We start from the raw sequence: 20,126 nt of genomic DNA, 5'->3' as shown, positions 1-20,126 counted from the left end.
TTTCCTCAGACAATTTATTTGTAACTTCATTTGTTTACTTCCTCATTGGTTTATGAGCTTCTTCTTGGAGGGAAAGGACTACATATTTTAGGCACACCCCTGTATCCACAAAACACAATACCTTGTATGTACTCACTCAAAGGGTGTAGGCTGATTAAGGAGGTGAGCATGGACTAGAACCTTTGTCACTGTTTTTGGATAAGAAAATTCACCTGGGGACAAGGAAAGAGGTGATAGGAAACAGGTTCTGATGTTCGAATTTGGAGACAAAAAGGCACAGCGGGTAGCTGAGTCACCGATGGCTCTCTTGAGGGCCATGATAAACAAAGATCAGGAGTGCTCTTTTTCAGTCTGTAGTGGGCTATTTTTGACCTTTGGGAAGCTCCGTCTTCCACACACTGACAGTTCCACTTTTAACAGGCTCTGGGTAGTAGTAGATTTAGTGTGGCCCTACTTTCCCAAAGAACCCTTGTGAAACCCCGAAAAGAGTCGAAGGCACGTGAAGACAGGGAAGCTAGTGGCACTTGAGGAAGAAATTAAAGTTTGAGCTGGGCCTAGTTGGCACAGGACTGTAATCCCAGCACGCAGGAGGCTAAGGTGGGCACTCAGGAGGCAAGCCTGGGCTACCATGTTTGGCTGTTAGTAGAGAAGGGGTAGGGATTGCTTCTCGTCTCTTAGTTGGTGACGTCAACTCCAGGAGCTTAGGAGCAGTAAGCTTGAAGGTGTCTGTTGAACTCTTCATCTGGGCTTCATAGTCCTCTGCATGCACGAACGCAAAGATCTTAAACCGTTTCCTTCTAAGGGCTTGAACGGCTCTGTGAGAATCGTCAAGCGTACCCTGTGCTGTGCAATAGAGTAGGTATAATTTTTGTTCAAACTCTTTGTGAAAAAATTATATATTACTGTGAGGAAAAAAAGAGGTTTTTATTACACTGCTTGATAGATATATTAGTTTTCTTTGTGGAACTTGGGTTCCAGCAAAGTTCATGGAGGGAACAGGCTAGCTTCTGGTGGAAATGCAGACCCATAGGGATATAAAGCAATAGGATTTTTCCTCCTAACTGGTGCACAGACATTGGTGAAAGCTATAAAGACATTTTGATTAAGAATATGATGGACTTTTTGACCAAATCTACCCCCTACTGGCCCCTTTCCTTTTCCCAGCCAGCTTCATGTCCACATTCATACTATATACACATATAAATAGTTTTAGGTATACACATAACATTTTAGACCCACAGGACAGAAAGCACACATCACTTGTCTTTCTGAGTATGGCTGAACTTTCTTACTATGCCAACCTCCCCCTCATGCTGTGGGACAATGATCTTGTACCCTGTAAATATTTGTCAGTTGTATTGCTTTAATAAAATGTAGATTGGCTAGTAGCCAGGCAGGAAGTATAGGTGGAACAATGAGAACAGGAGAATTCTGGGAAGAGAAAGGGGTCAGTCTGCAGTTGTCACCCAGATGCAGAGGAAGCAAGATGAGAATGGCTAGCTGATAAAAGGTAACAAATCATATGGCTAATACAGACAAGAATTATGGGTTAATCTAGGATGTAAGAGTTAATAAGAAGCCTGAGTTAATAGGTCAACCAGTTTATAATTAATGTAGACCTCTGTGTATTTCTTTAACTGTTGTGGGAGAGCCGCTTGTTTGTCCCGGCTGCCCAGAACCAAAATAATCACACAGAAACTGTATTAATTAAATCACTGCTTGACCCATTAGCTCTAGCTTTTTATTGGTTAACTTTTAGACATCTTATTTTAACCCATCTCTATTAAATCTGTGCATCACCACGAGGTCATGACCTACTAGCAAAGTTTCAGCATATCTGTCTCTGGTGGCGACTCCATGGCTTCTCTCTCTGACTCCGCCTTCTTCCTCCCAGCATTCAGTTTAGCTTCCCCCGCCTACCTCTATTCCCTGTGCAGGCCCAAAACAGTTTCTTTATTAACCAGTGGTATTCACAGCATACAGAGGGGAATTCCACATCATTTAACTGAACAACTGCAGGACCAGGCGGGAGAGAAACCTCCGTCAATACTCTCACACACCTTTTCTAATATAGGAAGTTGGAACCCCCTCCCCCATTAACTCAGGAAAGATATACGAGTCTTTAGTAGCAGAGGTAGTAATCTTGACCATGTAAGGTCATGCTGCTTTTCTTGTAGGGCTTGTGGTTTAGAAGGCACAGAAGAAAATCAGTGACTGTTTTAGTAGTTGAGCCTGCTGGAGGCCTGTTTGCCCCCAACAATCCCTGTGTGACCACAGATTGTAGTATGTGGGCCGGCTTGTTGGGGTATCTGTCCTGCACAGTACCCCACAGCTGGCAAGTCCCAGAGAAAATCACACACAGGACTCCATAAGATTATAAACTGATTGGCCCATTAGGTCAGGCTACTTATTAGTTCTTATAACCCATGTTACCCCATTATCCTTAGCTACATTAGCACATGGCTCTGTACCTTTCTCAGCAGGGCAGGTTACATGCTGCCTCTTCAGTGGTCTGCACAGGAATGGTGGAGGGAGCTTCCTCCTCCCTAGTCTTATCCTATTCTCATTGCCCCGCTTCTACTTCCTGTCTGGTTGACCCGCCTATACTTCCTGCCTGGTCAATCAGCATTTTATTAAAATACATGATTGACAGAATACAGACAATTCTCCCACACCAACAGCTCTTGGCCCTTCTGAAACATGGATGAAGAAACTGCAGGCCACCTACCTGCCCACCATTTTGTGTGTTTGTGTGTGTGTGTGTGTGATGTTGTCAACCCTAGCTCTTAGATTGCCCAAAATATTGTCCAAGATCATTGTATTTAAAGATGTGTTTCTGTTTTTATTTGTGTGTGTGTCTCTGTGAATATATGTGGGTGCCCTAGGAAGCCAGAAGAGGGGTCAGATATGCAACTGGAATTACAAGCAGTTGTGAGTCACTTGATATGGGTGCTGGGAACTGATTTCGGGTCCTCTGAAAGAGCAGCAAGTGTGCTTAGCCAGCAGAGTCACCTCTCCAGCCCCAGGAAGAATATTTTAAACTGCAACAAATGTTAAAAAGGAAAGCCAGAACAGTTCAGGGACTTAAGAGAGTGTGGGCGGAGACAGATCCCTGGCCAGAACAGTTCAGGGGCATGAGAGAGTCTACAGAGAGATAGATTCCTGGCCAGAATAGTTCAGGGGTGTAAGAGTCTGCGTGGAGACAGATCCCAGGTCAGAACAGTTCAGGGGCGTAAGAGAGTCAGCGCTGAGACAGATCCTTGGGGATCCGAGGCTCCTACCGGCTCAGGTGTTTCTTCATGACTTAAGGAGGTACTAGAGTCGATGATCCTGCTTGTTCCTCTCTCCCCCGTATTTCCTGATCTCTCTCATCATGGCTGCAGAGATGGCTTATGGAGCAAAGCACTTGCTGCACATGCAGTACTGCTGAGTTCTAGCCCCGGAAGCCACAAGAAGAGCCGGATGCCGTAGTGCATGCATCTGCAATTCCATCATGCCCCTCTTGGGAGACGGGAGGCAAAGAGAGAACTGCCAGAAGTTCATAGGTCAGCTGGCCTGGTAGATGCAGCTGTGAACAGGAGACCCTTCCAGATACTAGGCTGAAGGCAAGGACTGACACCCACGGCCATTATCTGACCTTCGCATACACACACACACACACACACACACACACACACACAGAGTCATTAAGAAGTTTACAATATAGGGAAGAAATCAGCTACCCAGCCTCCACGACACCTACGCTTGGCATTCAAGTCAGATAGGCTCACAGCTTGATAGCTTACAAGCTGACCTTGCCAGCCCCTTGTCATACTGGCAGCAAAGGAATTTTAACCTGCCAGGCTCAGCGATGAACCAATTCAGTGAAGAACTCTGCGAGAAGCATTTACATAAAATGTGACGGTTGGCTAAGCTCAGACACAGGCTGCAGCTGAATACTTCATGATAGAAAACACTAGCAGGAGACTGATTCTTGGGTCTTCACCAAGACCTTGTAACTGGAGAAAAGCTGACCAGAAAGGGCGGGTGTCTCTGTTATCTATTGTGTAAAACCCACTCCAGATGCTGACTGACTTAAACCAGTACCATTTGATGGGTTGAAATCCTGGGTTCTTTGTGGCTGCCTTTGCCCAAGACTCGCTCAGGTGAGGACCAGGCTGTGTTGCAGGACTTTTCTCTCCTTGGGATCTTTCATAGAGGTTAGACTGGGGTTCTTTGTGGCAATCTTAGGAGGACACCCACCAAAAGAGCAGGGAGTAAGTAAGAACTCAGTTCCTAAGATCTCATAATATATCCACAGGTCAAAGTGGTCACAAAGTTAGCATGGGAGGGGATCATCTTAGGGTGGGCATGCTTCTTCCAAGTCAGGGGAGTGCTGGGTGAGCAATGACCCTTGACCTTCGGAATAGGCAATTCTAACATGTAAAGGAGGGTCCTTTCACTAGGATGCAAAACAGGTGCTTGACAAACATAAAGGAACTTGGAGTCCTCTTATGAAAAGGCGGATTTCTTCAATGCTTCATAAAAATACTTGTGAATTTTTGGCAGTGGACTTTGGCAGTGGGAAGTAGCGGGAAAAGTGCTGCAGACTGAACCTTGAGGCTTACTGACTTTATATAAACTGCATGCCATTCCTGGTGCCCTAGATGGAGGATACCTGTGCGTGTCTCACCCACCAGAGCTCAAACTTGAGGACAAAATCCTCCCCTCACACGGTTTCTTACCTGGAGTTTGGTATCTTGGGTGTAGTAACACAATCTATCTTGTGTGGGGGCGGGGTGAATGGGCTGGCCAGGGCCGGCAATGTGGTTTCCTCTAACTGGTTCTTTACTCATTTGGCAGGTGGGTGTCTGAAGCTGACGACACTTGCTGAACGCCACAAGGGAGTGCAAAGGTGACTTAAGGTAGGAAGGGTGCAAGGCACAAGTGTGGGGATGTCTAAGCTGGGGTACTGTCTGAATCATTAGTCTTAATCAGTTCATTTGCATTGCTACTGCTTTTGAGGTTAGGCCCGAAGGTAACTGCAGAAAGGACAGCCTCTGCCCATTGCCTTATGTTTATGGATGTTGGGCTGTGTTTTCTGAGTACGTAATATTGAACAGAAATGGTGAATGTCCGTTGTGCGGGCTTTCTGAATCTCTTCAGATCTGTGTATCAACCAAAAAAATTCTGTAAGACCACAAATGGGGGAGTTTTACCAGTACTAAAGATGGGTGGGGATTTATGTGACAAAATGCTTAGGACAGTTGAGTAAAGTGGTCTTTTTTTGTTTGTTTGTTTGTTTTTTTCTTTAGGGTGTCCTTGATCGTTTGGAAATTGGATCTTCAGAAATGTGGATCAGGGCCCACAACACTGAATAGTTGCATCCTATGTGCTTGCTGACTACACTGATAGTGTTTTATGAAACACCCGTGTGCTCTAGAGGTCACCTCATCGACCAGCAGTCCTTCTTAAAGGACCGGTCACAAGCTCTGGAGGAAACCTGGGCAGAACCACAGCTCTTAAAAAACCAGTGTATCAGCATGACTTGGGAGGAGAGACAGGAGAGGCCTGGTTCCCAGGGTTGACTTTGCTCCAGGCGACAGAGCTACCACAAGGGGTTTTAAGGATGTCCTTAAGGTGGTGGTGCACACCTTTAATATCAGCACTCAGGAGGCAGAGGCAGGTGGATCTCTGTGAGTTTGAGGCCAGCCTGGTCTACAGAGTAAGTTCCGGGACAGCTGAGGCTACAGAGAGAAATCCTCTGTGTGTGTGTGTGTGTGTGTGTGTGTGTGTGTGTGGTGGTGGTGGTGAGGGAGAGGTGGTGGTGGGGGTGGGTGGGTGTTGGTGGTGGTGGGCACAGACCACAAACAAACAACAGAAAAAACTCAACAAAACAAAACAAAAAAATCTCAACAAAACCTAAGGTACAAAGATGTCCTCAAGTGAAAACATCGCCTTTTTAGAGCTGGAGAGAGAGCAGAAGTTAAGAGCCCTTGCAGTTCTCCCAGGGGACTCAAGTTTTAGTCCTGGTATCAGAAAGCTCAGAACCTCTGGTAACTGAAACTCCAGGGGATCTGGTGCCCTCTTCTGGCCTCCTCAGGGAACACATGCATACGTGTAAACAAAAATAAAGCTTAAAACCTGGCCCTTATTTTGTGTGTCCCTGTGTGCCTGCAAGTACCTGTGTACGTGGAGGTCAAAGGCCAACACCAGTGGTCTTTCCTCTATGGCTGAGACCTAGTTTTTGAGACAGGGTCTCTCATGGATCCTAGATCTCAACTGGTTAGCTCGGCTAGCTGGTCAGTGAGAAAAGAGTTCAGGGATGTTCCTTTCCCCTACTAGGATGTTGAGACAGAGATAGAGACAGGGAGGGAGGGAGGGAGAGAGAGTGCTCGTAATACGCTCAGGGTTATGGAGATGCAGAGATCTGAACTTAGGGTGACCAGTAATTTATTGACTCATCTCCTTAGACCCTCAAAGTAGCCTTCTTATACATATGTGTTTTTTCATCTTGCGATAGACCAGTAATAAAATAAGTAAGCGCCACGGCTATGCTAAGTGCTGTACAAGATCTCTGTGGATCTTCAAACCACAATATCAGGAAGTAGGTTTATGACTATTAGGAATGAGTTCATTTTTGGCAAAAGGAAATTAGTAATCCTGAGCCAGTTCAACTTTCAAGTGGTTGATTTAAATTCTGTGTTTGGCTACAAGTCCTGAGTAACATTTAGCTTAGGGCCTTGTGGGGCTTTAATACTGATGAGATAAGGGGCAAGGAATCCCATTGTATTTATGATAAACTCAACATGTGTGTACATGTATAATTTACAAGAAACAAACACTGTCGTCGGAGCATCCCCTTGAGGCGTGAAAGCCTACTTGCATGGGAGGGGAAGGATCTGTATTTTTATTTTGCTTCCTCATAATCCCCAGGCACAGGTCATAGCACAAACTTCCGCCATCAGGCACTGACCTGCTCCAGATATGAAATGGTGCAGCTTTCTGAATGTCCTCAAAGACCGCCCGAAAACAGTTCTGCAGGGGTGGAAGCCAACGCCTCCTGTCTCTACTCAGACATGGTAGAACTTAGAACTTATACTCACTCCCCAAACCCTAACCCTTCCCTTCACCCTCACCAATGGCGGAGGCGCGGCTTGGTGTACCTGGCCTGTTGGCAGTTGACCACGCGATAAAGCACTTCGCTTTGGCGAGCCAGACCCCCTGCTCCCACTCACTGGTTCCCAGACTCGGGGTGCGGCAGGCCTAGCTGCCTCCGCCGGGCCTTGCCAGCGACGCGTGCATGCCTGCATCTGGCGGGCCGGGCGTCCAGGCCTGCGGGGCGCCCGCGGGGTGCAGAGTGCAGGGTGCCGCGTGGCCCGGCGCCGCGTTAGGGTTAGGGCGCCGGATTCGGCTTCCCGGCGGCAGAGGGCGCCTGGCGCCGCGCTCCCGCGCCCCGGAGCCGCCCGCGAGGCGCGAGCAGAGGCGAGGCGGGCGAGCGGCGGCCCCTGCCACGTACCCGGCCGTGCGCGGCGGCGGCAGGTGGGCGCGGGGGCTGCGGGGACCGCGCGGCTCCGGGCGGGGCCTCGGCGCGCGGCTGCGGGAGGCGGGGGCGCCGCGGGGGGAGCGCGCTGGCGGGCGGGACGGCTCCGCGCTCCCCGCCGCGCCTTCCGGGCCGGGCCGGGAAAAGTTGGGGCGGCTGGCTGGCCTCGGGGGCCGGGCGGGAAGTGCGGCGCGGGCGGCCGAGGCCCCGCGCGGCCCGCAGAGGGGCGCGGGGTTGCAGGTGGCGGAGGGCGGCGAGCGGCTGGGGAACCCGGGAAGGCGGCGGGGACGAACTGGCCTCTTCCCCGCTGCGGCCCAGGGGCCCGGCCCAGAGTTGGGGGCCCCTCGTGGCGTCCGGGGCCCCGGTGGGGAAGGAGCCTAGCGTGGTTTCCTGCGTCGCGGGCTCCAGGACCGCCCCTCCCGGTTCCTCATTCACCTCACACTGCGGTGCGTTTGTCCTGGGGAAGTTGAGCGGGCCGCGGAGTGAACGGTACGTTTAGGGTGTTCCGAGGAGAGTGGGATGGGACCGCATGGAGCACGCACACCCACCCACCCTCTCATTCCCTGCTCAGCGCTGCGAAAGTCCGGGCCCCCTAGCGTTTAAGAGATTCCCGGGGCTGGGCCAGCAGCTGCCCAGAGCCACACAGCACATCTAGGCATGGTGTGTGGATGGGAGACGTGGCCTCTGATTTTCTGTCTGCCGTTGATACTTCCCAAACAAGGTTTCAGCGGATGCCCACGAGTTATTAGGACAACCCATGCGGTGCCCTTTGATGAACCCGATGACCCCCTCACCTCCAAATAAACTTAGTATCCAAGACACTTATTTGCCAAGTCCAGCACAGAGGCACACAGCTGTGGGCCCAGGCCAGGGGCCTCTTGGGTCCTTGGGAGAATCTCAGTGTACCGGCAGGACTTGACCTTGGGTTAGCCCTCTGAACCTCAGTGTTGTTATCTGTGCAATAGGAGAGAAAAGCCGGATAATCTGTAGGAGGCAGGAATAGCTTTCTGTGGGAGACTGAAGTGTAGCCTTGTGTGACTTGCAGGCTCCTGTGTGTACATATGTTTCTACTTGCTCTCTGGAAGAAACTGCGATAGTTTTAGAGGAAAGCAGAAGCTGAAAAGATTGACCACACAAAGCCAAGCAGTCATTCTTGGTAGGAGGTGTACATTGTGAGTGCTGTGTATCCAGGCGGTGGCTGGGCCGGGCTGCCTATTTGCCTTTGCTGTAAAGCGCCTCTAAAGCTGAGAACACACTGAACACATCACCCGTGGACATGGACGGTTTCTTTTTTTAGCCTTCAAGCCCGGGGTGGTCGCTCAGTTGGCTTGATGGAGCCGGCCCTGAAGGACGTGTCCAGATCTCATTATCCTTCTGTCTGAGCCGCGAGCACCTGCAGCCCTGCTATCTCTTCTGTCCCAGCTTATGAGTAGCGGGCTGATCCCCTATTGCGCGTGGTGTTTCGGAACTAAGCCGATTTCTTTCACGTGAAAATAGAAAATAAATAGGCACGTGGTATGCTTGGTATGCGGTATGCAGCCGGTAAGAAATAGCTTCAAGTAGTCTTGTGTGCTGTGTCTGCACCATCTCATTCCCCAGGACCCTCGGCAGCCCCTCGTCTAAACTTGGGTGCTGAGGGCAGTCACAGAATCACAGTAACCAGCTTATTAACTACCGAGCTGCAGTGTGGGCAGGTGGGGAGGATTTTCGTGTTCTGTCATAGCAAATGTTCTGCCCACTTCCATTTTCAGCTTTCAGAGTCCACACTGGTTTGATTTGGCCATGTCATTTCTGGTAATCCTCAAAAATATTTGGCTAGTTTCTTGGGAGGGGCAATAGATGTTAAGTTTAAGATAGTATAAAATAATATCTTAAACACTTAAGGGCTTGACCAATTACATCCAACCCTTAAAATATCTGTATTGTTGCTAGGTGGTGGTGGCACATGCCTTTAATCCCAGCACTTAGGAGGCAGAGACAGGCAGATCTCTGACTTCAAGACCAGCCTCGTCTACAAAGCTAGTTCCAGGATAGGCTACAAAACTATGGAGAAACCCTGTCTCAAAAAACAAAATAAAACAAAACAAGTATATGTATGTGTGTGCATGTATGTGTGTATGTATGTATGTGTGTATACATATATATCTATCTATCTGTATTGTGTGCATATGTGAATATGACCTTAACAGAGATTGCTAAATTAACAAAAATCATGTTTTCCAATATAGTTACCATTTGTGCCCTGACTTTTTAGACTTGGTAAAGAGGAGTGGGCTTCGGTTCACAGGTGAGAAAGCAGAGCCAAGAGGCCCAGTTCTGGTTCACTGCAGCTTCTCTGCGTCCAGACAGCCTTGGGATCCAGGTAGCCATGGGAAAGCGATTCTTATCTGTCTAAAAAGGTTGCAGTCTCTAAGTGACATCACAAACCATGAAAATCCACATGCTCTCTTACTCAGGATGCTGGCCCTTAAACACTGGAGGACGCTGGATGCTGCCCGTGAAGTAACCTGGGAGTATAGTGGTCCCAGGTGTATGTCTGGAGCCCTTGGCCTCACCCTGGCCTGTGTTCTGCCTGTGTAAAATTGGAGTCACGCTGCTCTCCCTCACCTGTGAATGCTGGGCGAAGGCTGGCCCCGCCTCTCTCTCCCTGCCCAGGCACTCCAGATAATGGGATTGATTAAGTCTTCCAGTAGGAATTGTCCTCAGGGGAGAAAGGCTTTTTAAAGTACATTTTTGTCCTTATGAATAATTCCTCCAGCTGTTGTCTCCCCACGCCAATCCCAGCATACACAGAGAACATTCCAGGGCCTTGGGCTATGGATGGGTTCAAGAAGGAACTGAACAATATCCGAAGCCAGAAAGGGCAAGTCCTGTGTTGGCAGATGGGGTGGTTATAGCTAGTTTTCTTTTGCTCATTTTCTAGATCTCTCTTTGTTTTTGGAGAAGGAAAAGATAACTGAATTTGGCGGCTCCTGGGACCCTGGAAGGTCATGGAGGAAGCGATCTGACTGAGTGGATTTAGATGAGGAAGCTCTTCTCACCAAGTCCTTTGCCTCTCTGCTGGGGCTTTGAAGTTTGCGCTCTAGGCAGATTGTAACTTGCCTTAGTGGCAACATCAGTCAATTTTTGTAGTCAGTTGTGTGCGGAAAAGAAAATTAAATTCCAAGAGGGGGCTAGTTGTGAGGGATGCCAGGATTTTTATTAGGATCCACTCAGTCGATAAAAGTTCCTTCTAATTCCCTGAAGGTATTTTGTTTTTTAAAAAGTTTTTAAGCCATGGAAATGTCTCCATTGTGAGTCTCTGTAAGTGTCACCCTCGTAAAATTTTAAAACAAATGAGACCCAAAACATCCGAGGAATTTATATTTTAACCTGTTCCTTCCCAGTTCTTACATTGCTTTAATAATGAGTTAATTTTGATTTCTTTTACATTTTGCTAGCCCAGTTTTTACACCGTAGAGCTTGCCTCTGCCCAATTCTTACTCATTGTTCAGAGGTGGTGTGGAAGTGACGAGCAGAGTGTCCTGAACCAGACTGGGGACAGCTGTAGAGTTGGTCACTCTTGGGGAGCTCAGATGTCATGACCATGACCCTGACAACACACCTGAGAGGCCTGTCCTATAACGCACAAAGCATGGGCAGTGATGGCTGACAGGCACATGGGTCTCACAGACACGAAAGCCTGACATGTTGTCTCCAGCGCTCAGAAGCATGCGTGGCAAATTTGAGTCTGTCATAGATGTGATGGTTCAGAGACACGTGGCCAACAAATGGCCACTCTTAGACCGTGGCCTGTGCGTGCATTGATTCTGGGCAGAGTAGGCCATGCTTACTCTTCTGAGGATAGGATACCACCACTGTCATGGAGTTTGGGAGCTTCATCAGTAGAGTGGCAAGTCTGCACAAGGAGTGTTAAGCACAGCGATGGAAATTAGCAGCAGAAAGAGTCCATTAATATAGTGGGCTCGAAACACAGCCCATGTGAAAAATACAGCACCGTGACCCTGTGATGGAGAAGAAGCACAATGTGTGGGGACCCTGTGATGGGGAGTTGCAGTGTGGGGAGACCCTGTGATGAGGAGGTCCACAGTGTGGGGAGACCCTGTGATGAGGAGGTCCACAGTGTGGGGAGACCCTGTGATGGGGAAGTGCACAGTGTGGGGACCCTGTGATGGGGAGGTGCACAGTGTGGGGACCCTGTGATGGGAAGTTGCAGTGTGGGGAGACCCTGTGATGGGGAGGTCCACAGTGTGGGGAGACCCTGTGATGGGGAGGTCCACAGTGTGGGGAGACCCTGTGATGGGGAGGTCCACATTGTGGGGAGACCCTGTGATAGGGAGGTGCACAGTGTGGGGACCCTGTGATGGGGAGGTGCACAGTGTGGGGACCCTGTGATGGGGAGGTGCACAGTGTGGGGAGACCCTGTGATGGGAAGGAGTACAGTGTGGGGACCCTGTGATGGGGAGGTGCACAGTGTGGGGACCCTGTGATGGGGAGGTGCACAGTGTGGGGAGACCCTGTGATGGGAAGGAGTACAGTGTGGGGACCCTGTGATGGGGAGGTGCACAGTGTGGGGACCCTGTGATGGGAAGGTGCACAGTATATGGAGTCTTGATCTTTGGGTGCTGCAGTGCAGAGGAGCCATTCCTAGCTTCTCATCCTCACGGTTTTGAGTTCTGAGCCGGGGAATGTGAGAGGAAGTCTGCAGTAGCCGGCGTGGTTTCTGTTATCTTGCTGCCAGCTAGGGACAGGTGTCTGCGTGTGACCAGAAAGGCCTTTTCTGTGGCCTTTGACCTTATCATTTCCAGAAGGTTTTCAGGATTGAAGTCGGACTTCTTAGACCGCACTTAGGGATGGATGTAGCCTAGTTTCAGAGTGGTTTGCACCCCAGTCATTGCTGGTCCCCAAGCAGACACGCTAGAGTTAGTCCTCAGTTTTCTGTGCTTACCTGTGTGGGGTTGCTGGGGAAGGCAGTGGTGACACCTCTACTGTGCTTAGTGACCAACTCTGAGGAATGGAGGTTATCTTCCCTTGGGCAGTGGTTCCCAACCTTCCTAATGCTGCTTCAAATCAGGTCCTCAGGTTGTGAGGACCCCCAGCCATAGCATTCTTTCGTTGCTACTTCATAACTAATTTCGTTACTGTTATGAATTATGAATATCTGATATGCAGGATATATGATCTGTGACTCCCACAAGGATCGAGACCCTCAGGTTGGGATCCGCTGCCCTCAGCTCTGTAGTGCGTGCAGCCGCAGCAGGGGCTGGCAAACTCAGGTGGAGCAGCTTATGAGCCCTGGGACTTGGATGCCTGGAATTCTCGCACGAACCCACTCTTCCCAAGTCTTGGGACCTCTTCCCTAGTCTGTGCTGAGATGGTAGTGCACTTGTTTATGGCCTTCTGCTTTCTGTTTGCATTCCTGTTTGTTCTAGTTCTGGTCAGACTGGGGTCTTGTTGGCCAGATTCTGGCTTTGTCTGGGCCGTGTTCTTCATGAGAAGGCAGCTGAAGTTAACTGTTGAACCCTTTTGTACAGCTTCTAGCACACGTCAGTCTCTGCTGGGAGACAGCATGTGTGGACCCCCCTCACCTCTGGTGCTCGCTGTTTACTTTTTCTTCTGAAGAGGTGGCCTTGCATCGTTGTTCAAAGGTACCTCTTTCTGGTCCCTGAAACTGCTGACTGCCGTAGCCTTCATGTCTGGGTGGTGGGGCCGTGCTGTGGAAGAGAGCGCTTACTGCAGACAGTCGCTGTCTTTCCTGCATCACGTAGTATGTCCAAAGCGAAACGTCTGGCCTGGCTTTCTTTTTTGAGGCGTGCGTGTGTGTGTGTGTGTGGTGGGGTCTGTTTGCTTTAATTATTACTAAGAATCAGGAAAGATATTTCTCAAATGTTTAAGGCTACAGCAGTGCTCTCTGTGGCTCTGGCAAGCGGGAAGAATAAATATACGTTTAGCCAGGATACCGCTGCTTTATCTCTTTCTGTGCTAAGGCTGCTCTGTTGGCAGAGTTGTCGGATTTGTATACTCATGCAGTTTGGAGGGAGGAGAAAGATCCTGGGCTGCTTGCCGGAGTTGGAGGAACTCCACCAAGCAGACTTCTCCGCCAGTCTTGGCTCTCCCGCTAAGGCAGGCACTGACACACCGTGTCTCTGGTGCCTCCGTTGGGAAGGTGGACTTTGGCCAGCCGTTTTGGTTGGCTTGCCTGGGAGATGCTCAGAGGGTGAAGGTGGAAGACCTCCCCCCACCCCCGCTACAGGAAGGGGAGTTCTCCTCCGGAGTGTAGGATGGAAACATATACAGATGTGTGGTGTAGTTTGGCCATCAGGAGAGTCTTTGGGTGGTGGTGGTGTTTATAGTCAGGCCAGTACTTTCTTCTTAGATCATACAGGTGGCACGTGAGTATCTGTTCCCACACCCCCACCTTCCCGTGTAAAGAGCGTGGACAAGGAGAGCTGCCGTGTCGATACCCAACAACCCTCTCCCAGATACCTCCTCCCTGCCAAGTCCTTAGCAGCAACTACTTTTAGCAGTTGGATGAGTATCTTGAAGCCGTTTATCAGCCTATTTAGGCACGTGTGCATAGGGTTGCTTTGTTCTACAAACCTAGACATTATTGTATGCACCAGTCCCTTGCCTTCTTGGTTCTTGTAATATACTGTGCAATTTTTATATGCATGTATCTTTTCTCCGTTGTCTTGTCTATAAACTATGTTGTAAGTGTATCAGACCATGAATTGGTTTCCTGTTGATGGACAGATGAGCTAGTTCATGAAATTTGCTCTTACTCTACGTGCATTACTAATGCCTGTGTTTCTCTAAAACTGGAATGGGTTTGTCGGATGTTTACAGTCATGTAGTACATCACATCATTGCCCACATGGTGCTCTTAGGTGCCCTGATTTCTACTACAGGTTTACAAGTTTGCCCCTTCATTACTAGCTGACATTATACTGAGTGGAAGAAATGGCTGCGTTTGATCAGCCTTCTGTCGATTACTGGTAAACTCGTGGCACTGGTTGCTGAGCCTCCAGATCTCAGTGATGAGATTTTAGTGTGGGCGGGCCGATAGTAACCACTGAGTAAGCTCACAAAGACCTTGCTTGCCTCTGTGTAGGGTAACATAAGCACTGTGTCACCAAGGGTGGCAGTGTGGCACCTGGGAGCCAGACCTGGTTTCATGTTCTTTCCGAGTCTGCCAGAGCCCAGGTACGGTGACAGGACGCTTGGGATTTGGTGTAGGGTCCCTGAGTAGATCTTGAAGTGTTTCCCTGAGGAACTGTGTATGTAAGTACCAGTTGAGGCTGGTCTGCCAAGGAGGCCTCCGGCGTGGTGGTCACACACCTGAAAACCAGATGCTGTGGCTTCCCCAGAGACAGGAGAGCCTGTGTGGGGCAGGCCATCACTGCTGCTCCTGGCTTGCTGTTTGATACTGTGAGAGTTCGCCAGGTGCCGGGCTCTGGAGAAACTGGAGTCTTAGCAGGCAGCCAGCAGGCTGTTAGACAGATGGTACCTGTAGATCGACTCCTCTGGGCTGTCCGCAGCCTGGGCCATGGACTTTGGGAAGCTTTGGCTTACTGGACCATTTCAATCCTCGCTACTGAGGGGGTCCTGGAGTGGGGGAAGAGAAGAGGAGCGAGGAAAGAACTTGGGAGCCCAGCCTCTTTGGAACTCAGCTCCTGCTCAGTCCTCGTTGAGGAGAGGGCCACACCCAGTATGTCCTGGCACTAGAGCAGAGGTAGTTCTCTGTCTAGTCTCAGTTTCCCCACTGGGGATCCAGGCACATCTAGGACTTAATGCACAGGGCGATTGTGAGGACGCAGAGTACTCTGTATGAACGAGTTTTGACAGCTACCCAGCTGCTGCTCAGTGATGGAAGTAATTTCTTCTGTTTGCAAACTCCTCTCCTTAGTAAATGGTTTGAATATTTTAATTGGTTTGTGTGTGTGCATGCGCGTGTGAGTGCACGGGCATACATGTGTGGAGGTAACAACTTTGTGAAGCTGGTTTTCTCCTTCCATCCTTATGTTGGTTGCAACGGTCACTCAGGTTGTCAAGGCCTGTGTGGCAAGAACCTTTACCTTCTGAACCATCTTCAGAAATGCTTTCATCAGTGGATGACTGTGTCTTTGATTGGCTCCACCTGAGAGTGAATGTAGCCTGCTAACATTTTGGGCCGGGTCTGGAGATGAATAGCTGCCTAGAGACAGATGGGACTAGAAAGGGGTACGGGGTGGGGGTGGTCAGGGAGCCTCAGCAGGAGGGGAGCTCAAGCACCTCATTTCATCTCATGCTTTCCCGGTGAACAGCTCCTCCGTGCACATCAGTGCCCCAGGCGCAGAGGCCTTTCCGCTTTTAGTTAGAGGACTGAGCACTGGAGGACCTTCGGAGGCCCTGGAAGGGGACGTGTCTGTTTCGGGTCACACAGCAGGCAGGACCGAGAGGAAGCCCCAGTTTCAGGCTTTAGGGACTAAGGACTGTCTCCATCTTCTGCACACTGTCACGTGTTACCTAGTTCCAGATCTGGACAGTGCTGACTGTGGCGTCTGCTACCGCGAGGCTCCAGGGCCTTGAGGTCACTGCAGTACAGTGAGGAAAGGAGGGGATTGTCTGTGGTGTTGGGAACATGGCTGCCTGACCACGAAGCTCATTTCTGTGCTCCTGACAGCACCAACCAGGCGGGTGTGTATGGAACTTCATTCTCCGCAATCCCCTGTGATGGTCGTGTTTGCGCCACTCTGTGTGTGTGTGTGTGTGTGTGTGTGTGAGTGTGTGTGTGTGTCCACATACATGCTGGCAAGTTCACTCACAGCCCCTGAGTTCTTTGCTGATGGTTTATTTCTACCTGATGTCTAAGGCCTGCAGGGTGAGTATGGAGAAGGCCATACCCCAGGCCTGCAGAACAGCCCGGGTGTAGTAGCTACCTGGGAGAAAGAGCACTGTTACTGCACACTGTGCTTGGTGCGTGAGCATGTGGTCTGTCCCTGCACAGATGCAGAGTTTCAGTCACGGCAGCTGTGACGTGAGTCTGGACAGTGTGTGGCAGTCATGGTACAGGTGGAATAGTAGTGCCCTGCGGTGCAAGAGAGCCTTGAGAACAGTGTGCAGCACTGAGGCCTCACCTTGCGACTGGAGGCCTGGGTGGCTTGTCAGAACCAGCACAAATTAAAACCAGCCGGTTAGCCTGGGGAGAGCAGAAACCCTGGGTTTTTATTACACACTGCATTTGACAGATAAAGTTGCTGAGACCTCAGCGGGTGAGGTGCCAGTTCAAGGTCACAGTCTGAGGGAATGGAGGGCTGTGCTGGATCCTGTTCCCTGGCCCAGGGCAGTTTTGTTGTCTGGAGGCTGGAGGTCACCATCTGAGGGAAGCTAGTGTTGTGAGTGGCACTGATGAGTTCCCAGTGAGCTCTTGACCTGGCTGTCTGGTTCCTGGGGACCTTAGAACAGCAGTCTCTGCAGGGCAGCTCCAGGCTGAAGGTCTCACCCCTCCTGATGCAGTGACTGTGCTTGCTATTGAGGGTCTTACAGTGAGTGGGAGGAGCCGAGGTCCTGTCCTGCTGAGGACCTGCTGGCTTCCTGTGACTGCTGTGACAAAACCCCAAGTCTGAGGCTTAAGCAGCACAAGTTGATTCTGCCCCAGGTCTCAGACTCCAAGGGAGTCCGCTGCTTGTTCCCATCCTGCTCTGGAGAACTACTTGGTGTTCTTTGCTCTGCCGTCATCTGCCATCACCTGGGGCTCTCCTTACCTCTCTTGTGCTAGGTCTCCAGAGGCACAGAACAAGCAGTGCAGTAGCGAGTTTCATTGTCTTAGGGCTCTTCCTGAGAGCTGGAGCCAGTGTGTGTGTGTGTGTGTGTGTGTGTGTGTGTGTGTGTGTGTGTGTATAGTGTACTGTAATGTGTTAGCCCACACAACATTGTTGAGGTAAGAATATCCTAGGATCGGTCTTCGGGAAGCTAGCCCCAGCACAGCGACCGCGACCTGGGGCAGGAGAGCCAACAACACTGTTATTCTTTTGGTTTGGTCCCTTTAAGGGGCAAGCCACGCCCACTCCCAGCCACTTCTGACCCCCTCTTTGCCATCTTAACCCCTCTCTTCTGTCCCTCTCTCTGTGCACATGTGTCTTCTCTGTGTCTCCTCTATGTGTGTCTCCATGTTTCTCTGTTTCCCTCTTCTTTAAGTAATAAATGTTTACCTTTATGTTTAGCCTTACGTCTGTTTACTATGTCCTGTAAGTCTTTTATCCGCCACACCCACCCGCCTGCTCTCCGGGCCACATGGCGGGACCAGCCTGCCACCCTGGGGATCTTGCAGGGACCCACAACTGTCCTTGTTGGACTAGCGCTGTTCTGCGAGCCTGCCGGGGCATGCCAACATATATTTTTTAACAACAACAAACACTAGTTGCAGTCTGATGCTAGCAGGCTGGAGACTGCAAGCCTGAGTTTGAACTCTAGAACAAAGGCAGGAAATGACCAGAGCCTTCTGAGTACTGGGGCAGTCAGCTGCAGGCGTTCTCATTTACTCAAGCTGTGCTGTTCTGGGGTTCATTCGGTTTACAGACTCACCCTCCTTCAGGCAGAGAAGTCCGCTTTTCTCAGTCCACCATCTCCTATGTCACGTGAAGTTTGATCAAATGTCTGGACACCTTCGGGCTGTTCAATCCATGCATAAAATTAATGCCACACTTAAGTTAGAACTAACTGCACTTGTCCTGTTTACACATGAGGTCCCACGCCTGAAGTTCCAGGTGGTCAAGCCTGAAGTTCCAGGTGGCCAAGCCTGATCATAGATTTGGGGATGTTGTTCAAGCCAGTTAGAGGTCAGATGAAGTGATGGCTGAAATGCAGAGAGAGGGGCAGCCAGAGGGAAGATGTGAAAGGGCCTGGGAAGGCTCACTGAAGGAGTGTTTGAGCTTTAGCCTGAGGGGAGGAGAAGGAGGGAATGTTCTCTGTTAGGGCTGGAGTTAACTCCTACATGAAAGGAAGTCAGCAGAGTCTCTGAGGTGGGCGTGTCCTTCCCAGGTGGTGCAGGGTCAGTGTGTCTGAAATGCCAAGTGTGTGTGTGTGTGTGTGTGTGTGTGTGTGTGTGTGTGCCGTGGGAAAGTCTGGAAGGCAATCTTCTGAGGGCCAAGGATAGCAGAGGTCCCGTCCTGTCCTTATTGGAGATGCTGGTCTTCATGTAGATGGGTGTGAACTCTCGAAGCTGCAAGCACAGTAACAGGACTTTCCTAAGCTCAGATGACTGTCCTGATGCATGTGCCCCGTGTGTGTGTTGCATGTGTATGTGTGTGTGCATGTATGTGCATGTGAGTGTGTTTTATAGAGAAGAAGTTAGTGTTCACTCACCACAGATCCCCTGTCCTTTCCTTCACCCCCCCCACATTTGCCACATTTGTGAGCACAAGCTTGGGTGGCATGTACACAAGGATGCACACGCATGTACACAAGGATGCACACGCAAAGCCACCCTGCTTTGCCTTACATGGCCTCCCACTCCCTGATTCTGTGGGCTTTATTCTCTGTTCCAGAGTGGTGGATGCTGTCCTAGTTAGGCAGCCATTGCCTCAGGCAGATGTTGGAAATGTTCAGTTCAGCATCTGGATCCTTGCAAGGTGCTACAGTCACTGTGCAGTGAAGAGTCCAGCCAGCTCCCACGGTTGGCGGTTGGCCTTGAAAATGCAGGAATGTCTGCTGTGGAGAGAGCTCATCTGCCTTGTGTTCTTGGAAGGCCCAGGGCCTTCATAAAGTTTTCATAAAAACATGAAGTTGCAGTCATGAAAATGAAGAGATTCAGATGGAAGCTTGCCTTAGCCTGCTTGGCCTGCCTGAGGCCCGGGGGTCAGTTTGCGTGACTGCTGAGGAAATGGCTCAGTGCTGAGTCGGAAGCCACCTTGTCTAAGTGACAAGGAATTTCCTCTTGGAGCCTCCGAAGGAAAGGGCTTGGTACTGTGTGAGGAAGGCTCCTGAGAAGTAGGCAGTGGGTGGACTTGCTTCCTCCATCCACAGAGGAGCTCTTAGAAGTCATGTTTGGAGGTTAGCTGGGTGGTGCTGCTGCCCAGTCCCCTGTGAAGGGCATGGTTTTAGATGATAATTATGTGTAAGTCGAGATGGGAATAGAATTGCCTGTGTCAGGAGTGGCTGCTGCCTTTGGGGAGATGCACGCCTCCCCCCCCCCCCAACTCCCTCCTGAGCAAAAAGCACTCCACAGAGTGAAGATTGTAGACTACGCATGCATTTTGTGAGAGTGTAATTCTTCCCCAGGGTTATTTTGACAGTGTTTCTCCTAGCGCATCAAAGTGACTCCTGCAGAAGAAATGCTTTTTACAATGCAGTCTCTCTCAGCTGGAGCCAATCAGGAAGCTGGTCTGGGTGGCGTCCTATAGATGTTACAGGGCCAGTGTTGTTTCTGTGTTTTATATATACAGTGAGAACCCTTGTGTCATAGCCAGATGACAGTCCAGAGCCTGGGGATGGCTTTTGCCTCTGTCATTGTGTCCTGAGCACTTAGTAAGTGTTGATAGACGAAATAGTATTGCGTGTGGACTCTGCCATGTTTTGGGGCCTTTCAGGCCTATGGGATGCCATGAGATCTGAGTTCAGAGTCCCC

The 20,126-nt window shown here is 50.2% G+C and overlaps 1 protein-coding gene and 3 long non-coding RNA genes across 8 annotated transcripts in view; 2 read left to right on the top strand and 2 right to left on the bottom strand.

Moving 5' to 3' along the window:
• Positions 1–905: 905 nt before the first annotated feature.
• On the bottom strand, positions 906–7,307 carry LOC125400246 (uncharacterized). Its single transcript, XR_015001934.2, has 2 exons — positions 7,146–7,307; positions 906–3,637 (listed from the first exon to the last, which is right to left on the bottom strand). It is a non-coding gene; the product is annotated as an uncharacterized LOC125400246 (long non-coding RNA).
• On the top strand, positions 4,646–5,774 carry LOC146894746 (uncharacterized). The gene is made up of 3 exons (XR_015001582.2): positions 4,646–4,734; positions 4,843–4,904; positions 5,295–5,774. It is a non-coding gene; the product is annotated as an uncharacterized LOC146894746 (long non-coding RNA).
• The window catches only part of Smco4 (single-pass membrane protein with coiled-coil domains 4), a 54,476-nt gene continuing 41,284 nt past the window's right edge, over positions 6,935–20,126 (top strand). Inside the window, exon 1 of one of the 5 annotated variants that reach the window (XR_015001915.2) lies at positions 6,935–7,061. The gene's annotated coding sequence lies outside the window, so the exon portion shown is untranslated. Of the gene's footprint in view, positions 7,062–7,383; positions 7,522–7,823; positions 8,012–13,010; positions 13,171–13,890; positions 13,915–20,126 lie in introns of those variants that run through there. The other 4 variants (XM_085689902.2, XM_048434002.3, XR_015001926.2 and 1 more) reach the window with 4 other exon arrangements.
• LOC148122431 (uncharacterized) lies at positions 16,706–18,530 on the bottom strand. Its single transcript, XR_015737635.1, has 2 exons — positions 18,086–18,530; positions 16,706–17,498 (listed from the first exon to the last, which is right to left on the bottom strand). It is a non-coding gene; the product is annotated as an uncharacterized LOC148122431 (long non-coding RNA).

Source organism: Myodes glareolus, chromosome 4, assembly GCF_982192425.1.
Source record: "Myodes glareolus chromosome 4, mMyoGla1.1, whole genome shotgun sequence".
NCBI lineage: Eukaryota > Metazoa > Chordata > Mammalia > Rodentia > Cricetidae > Myodes > Myodes glareolus.
The sequence above is the reverse complement of the archived record's forward strand: the minus strand, read 5'-3'. Positions and strand labels throughout refer to the sequence as shown.